This window comes from Mesitornis unicolor, unplaced genomic scaffold (genome assembly GCF_000695765.1).
Source record: "Mesitornis unicolor isolate BGI_N332 unplaced genomic scaffold, ASM69576v1 scaffold16048, whole genome shotgun sequence".
Taxonomy (NCBI): domain Eukaryota; kingdom Metazoa; phylum Chordata; class Aves; order Mesitornithiformes; family Mesitornithidae; genus Mesitornis; species Mesitornis unicolor.
In genome coordinates, this window is record NW_010202679.1 from 19,286 (window position 1) to 25,345 (window position 6,060).

Consider the following 6,060-nt stretch of genomic DNA (forward strand, 5'->3'; position numbering starts at 1 on the left):
CCTGCTGGTTATCCCACAGCTCCCTGCAAAGCTTGAAAGCTTTGGCAACCTGCCCTCACGCCAGCGAAATTCTCATAGAATTAGAGCAAGTAATTGATATGTGTGAGTGAACTTCAGATGTGTTAACAGTAAAATGTGTACAGTACATGTTATATATACATATATATATACACACACCATGCTGTCTATCCTGTTTGACTGTCCAAGGATGTCACATTCATCATGGGTCCCAATAAAAACAGAGGCAAATGAGGCATGCATCTTTTTTGTATGTCATCTTTTGTACTTCAGTAACTTCAAGTCAGCAAAAACATTGCCATGGTATAGAAATAGTTATTCAAGTTGCTTGGTCTTGATTACTTTATGTAAAATAGCTCTAATAAACCTATTTTATTCTTATATTTCTCGCATTGCCTTTATTTTCAGCTACCAGCTAAGTTTTGTGCTACAAGACCATAGCATGAGAGCAGACAGAAGTACATTTCTCCTCTCTGTGAAACAGCACAGGAGTCCAGCTATTGCTGTGTTATGCTTGCCACAGCCTTCCCAGGGACCCCTCTTTCTAGGAGGGGAGATGGTGACAGTTGCTATTCCCAGATAATTGTGAACTCCACAGCTGGACTGAAATTAAAAAAAATGTTGTTTGCACCTTATCAGAAAGCCTAGGCATTGTCAGCTAGATGAAGAGCAAGACAAAGTTAGCAAAGTTAACACATTGCCTTGGACACTCCTGCAATTAATGCACACTGGTCTCTATAACATACGTTTTCATTTAAGAGCATTAACGCTATTTCACTTTAAAGAAGTGATCCTAAACTACTGAGCCAGAGCTCCTCTGAGAACGAGCAGAAGAACTGTGGCAAGACACCCCTGTTGACATGCTAGGGGTGCTGCCCCATTCTCCCCAGGCTGCTCCCACCCTTTGCTTCTTGTTGACACTGCTTCTGCAGCCCCTTCCCAGCCACTCCCAAGGAGTGCTCAGAGCAGGTGCTGCTTCTACCCCACCTTCATGGTTGCATTGCTAACTGCTTTCATGGCTCCTCATGCAAACTTCAGGAGCTAGGGAGTTTCAGACAGTGTTTATACTGTAGCAGAAGTCAGATGTTCTGTGTGAAAATCATCACTATTTGAGGTCTGTCAGATCTGTTTTTCCTGTCCTAAACACTGACATGTGTCTATCCACACATCTGGGTATATGCTTAGCTCATCTCATTTTACTACCAGCATGCTTTAGACAGATAAGCAGAGAATACTGATTGCTCTGATAGCATATACCTGTGGATATTACTCCTCTATGTATTAGGAGAGGCCATTACAATTTGTTTGGTCATTATATTTTAACGCTGAACGAGATACATATTTCGGTTAGATCACTTTTTGTATTTTCAATTGTTTTGCCCTTCAGACCAACTTACACACACTCAAGGGTACAAATTATTTCAAAGTAACATACATAAACAGTATGAGTTTTACCCATAATTAGAAGTCAGGTTTTTCTCTCTATCATGTGGGTTGCTTGCTGCCCACTTTTGCAGAGGATCCTAGCCTGAACATCCCCACTGCAGTCTTTCCATAGCACTGCAGGATTATAGCAGGGCTGGTTCCAAAAGCACATTTGCAAAACAAAAAGGCTGAAATAGGTCAGTGTGATGCTCCATTTGCTTTTTAAATCCTAGATAAAGCAGAAGAGTTTCAGTCCCAAACTCCACAGAGCAAGTCAGCAGCACAAACCAATAGCAACACAAACACACTACCCCGAAACAAAGAGAGAGCCTTTCTAGTAAGCCCCAATAGAACTCACAGTCATGCATCACTGAGGTCTATGCTTGCTGCTTTCATGAGCATCAGGAATTGAGATTTTTGGTTTCTAATGGCAAAAGCTAGAAGAGGAAAAGCAAAGAGAAAAGCTAGAAAAGATTCAGAGAGAGCTGATGGGCATAAAGACCAGATGGAGGCAATAAACATTTAACTAGTATGAAATAAAAGAGCCCTTGAAACAATTGGCTTGACCTGAGTAAGAAAAAGGAAACATACTATAAACAGGAGGAATAAAAAAGCATAGAAGAACCTTTGCTATATATATTTCAACTAACAGTTACTTAAAACAAGTCAGAAAGTTAAAATATAAGGCTACAAATAAATCTCTAATACAACAGAAACACTTGCTGAACATTGCACTCTGCACTGGGGCTCTAAAACACAAAGAGAAGTCTAGAAGGTCTGAATCAGCACAGAAAGATGGTTCAGAAGCAAGATTTCAAAGATTACCCATAGAATTTATTTTTTGCATTTGTAAGGCTCCTGTCTGACAGTTATAAACAACTCACAAATCAATGAAGAATGTATTTTGAGCAGGCTGAGAAACAAGTCAAGGCAGGAAGGTTCAGTGCTGTGAAGGACTGGGAGTCAAGGCTTGCAAGGATGCCCTCAGCTGTTCGGCCAAGAGAAATGTTTAATCCCACTTTAAAGAGCAAGAATTTTTAACATACTTGTTCACAACTACCAGTTTCTAATGCACAAGAGACTCATTAAACATACCTAAATTCAAAAGAGATGACTGAACAACACAGATACAGAGGGAGCCAGAAACTTGAACGGGAGCAGGACTGGAAAGTGGGCAGCACAATGGAATGCAGGGACTATAGGAAAAGCATCCCTGAAGGCTAAGTCCATGCACAAGAGAGGGCTCTCCTGAGGCTGCCGCTCTATCTAGAGGAGATGAGCTTTTCCAGAGCTCAAATCAGAGCATTAGCCTAGGCAGATGTTCTGAATCACCCATTTCCCTAACCAAAGGCCTTTGACAGTGTCCTCCTAGTCCATGAGGCACCTGAAATAAAAGTTACTGGTTAACCTCAGATGCCCCTTCTGCATTACAGCAAAAAAAAAAGTATTTGGCAGAACATGGTAAACAAGATACTTAACCTGTTCATAATAAAGGCACATAAGATGCAAACGTGCCTAAACATGACTGAAAAAGGACTTAGCTTCTCAGTAGCATCAGGGAATGTTTTCAAGAGTATCCATCAGGTCAGTTCCTCAGAAGTGTATGATGAAAATGGCTGGACTACAAAGAAACATTAAAAGATCAAAGTGAGATCTCAGAAAAACTCCACCAACAGTCCTTATGAAAATTGCCTGTTGTTGCTAAAACAGAGTTTTGTTTAAAAGGCATGGGATTAAGTCTCTCAAATTTTGGAGTTTGGGGTGATGAGACACAAAGTGAGTCCTTTCCATTTCTCCTGAGGCTTTAAGGCAATTTTCAATGGGTAGCTGGATCTCCTCCATACATATCTCAGCAATAACTATGTCCATTCAATTAATAATTTAAAAAAATATGTTTTTAGTTCCTGTGCACATTCTGCTGAGCATCTCATTAATGCCCTGCCAAGAGCACGAGAGAACAGTAACAGCCTTTCATAGGAAAACTCCAAATGCATCAGCTGCATTATGAATTTGTGCTGCATATGAAACTACCACCTGGAACAGAAAGCCTGTGTGTTAAGGATAAAATGTGGGAGGATAAACAGGTCAGGGGGAGGAAAGTTTATAGCTTCTCTGTCTGCATAAGGCCAAGTTTTAGTCCAAGCTCAGATCTGGCTGAGGCATGGAAACACAAACCTTGCCACTGGGTGCTCTGAGCACACAAGTGCACATTGTTTGCACTACAGGCAAAAGCGGCTTATGATACCTTATGAGTGTCCATGCACTTTTCACAGCTGGGCTTCAACCTTTCAGTTATAAGCAAACAGATTAAAACTCAAATAGAGCCAACAAAGGCAAACTGCATGAGCCCACAAAACCAATCTGACTCCATCTATTGTATACCGCAGCATTTAAACTCTACTTTACACTTCCTGATGTGTAAAGTCTGGCTGTCTTGAAATGCAAAAGACCAGTTTTAGACCTCAACACATCCTCCATTCCCCTCCACACACGTGCTGCCTTTTGGGAAGCACTTTCCCTATGTGTTTTTCTGTTTGGTTGTTGTTTTGTTCTGCACAATGTGCTTGCATGACCACATCATGCCTTGTTTGCTGAGCCAGGACCACTGCTCATTCACTTCAGCAGAACACCTCTTCCACATCACTTGGGACAAAGAACAAGGGCTCCATAAAGGTAATGAAGATTATGGATCTTTCTAACTGCATCAGAATGTGTTCTACCTCAAAAATAAGCTAAATGAAAACAGAGATACAGATCACGCACTTGGTTTGCCCGTGTCAAAAGCAACAAGGAATTGCAATTATGTCCTCTTTCTCTGAACTGCATTTCAAACAAATGCAGCATGTCCTAGGGCACGCTAATGAGTAAAAGGAAGAAAACACAGCTGCTGTTTCCCTTCTTTCTGGCAGGAAAGGACAGTGTTAGTTCAGAGTTTTCCTCTGGGTATTTTAATTTACCTCTTTGTGCTGATGTTAAATTCCACAGTCCCTCCACACTCAAAAACCCTGGAGCTTGTCATCCTGTCACAAAAACACTGCACATGTGGAGAGAACTGCTGCCAGCTGGGTGCTCCAGCACCTACCACACAGAGCTCCCCTCTGCTCCAGGCATTACTGCCCATTTCAAACTTGGTAACTACAAAACATTTCAGGAATCACCCAGGTGACCTCAATCAGCAGTGCTGGTGCACACACACTGTGTGTTAGTTTTCCTAAAAAAAAACCCAAATAAACAAAAACAACAACAAAAAGAAGTAATGGTCACTATGCCCTTGAGTTAGCTGGCTAGTTTAAATGGAAATAGTAAATATAAAGGTAATTCCCACTACGTAAACAGAAAGCATCCATACGGCACACCAAACTGCTCTTCTCTGCAGAGCATCCACAGCTGTTTGTGGATGACAACCGGATAAGTAATTGTCACTGGTTCAGCCAATCTGTTCTTCAAAGTTGTTTTGACTTAGAGGTGATCATAACAATCCAGTGAAACATCACTGCACCTCTTCAAAAAGATAAACTTCAATCCTTGCAAGTGGGAGATCATACGCTCCTAGCTGGGTGGATTCAGCCAGACATCAGGCAGAATTCGTACGCTTTGCACACAGCCTGTTCCCCAAAACACGTACATGTGAAATAAAATAAATTCCAAAAAGCCAGGTAAAACTGCACTTACATTCCATATGGTATTGCCAGGCTTGGTAACGGCTGCAATATGCTGCAATACATTAATTAACTGAAAACAGACACACAGTTCTGGTCATTTAGTAAACAGTATTTTTATACATGCTTGCTTTCTTTTTGGACATGTGAAGTCCTGCGAGGATTAAAAACCAAAACCCAAACACAAAACCAGACACCTAGATACAGCTTCCTCTCAATCTGTTTTATTTGGCAAAGTAGCAATTCAGACAGTTCACACAGCATTTATTCAAGCTCTTCAAATCTTCTGCATTTCAACTTGTCCTCTTCTCCAATAAGTTTTTACTTCAGAACCATTGCTCCATCATGGAGGGGTTTTCATTTTCCAATTCCTAAATGCTACTCCTGGATACTCACTTCTGTCCGAGTACCTTGACTATCACCAACTCCTTAAGAGGAATGGGTGCACTAATCCCAACAGCCTTGGTCCCTGAAGTCTTACACCTCCTGAAGTGGTTCGCCCAAATAATCTTGTTGCCAGGTCTCAGCTTTATCACTTCTTCCAAGTCAGGCTAGCTTATTACACTGTGTCCAGAGAAAAGAATTTGGATACAGTTGCGCTCATATCTTTCATTTAACTGCTTAAATTAGTGAGAAGATGTAAATAAAGCTGAACTCAAATTGAATGATACAGTGACTAAAAGGTTGCACATTAGCATGCATCATTTAAGATATTTCACTTCAACACCAAGAACTAGATTCACAGTTCATTGTAGGTTAGTACAAATTTGTCAGACGCAAGTGGGTTTTTCTGAATTGTATTTTCTAGAACACAGGCTATATTAATTCCTTTATAAGATTAATCTTTGTGTATGTGCTCCCAGGCTGCAGTCAGATCAGGAGGTGGTACATTAACTTCCAAACAACTAAACGAATTAAGTGAAACATATCTCTTACAGAGGAATAGGATGGGGCTGAC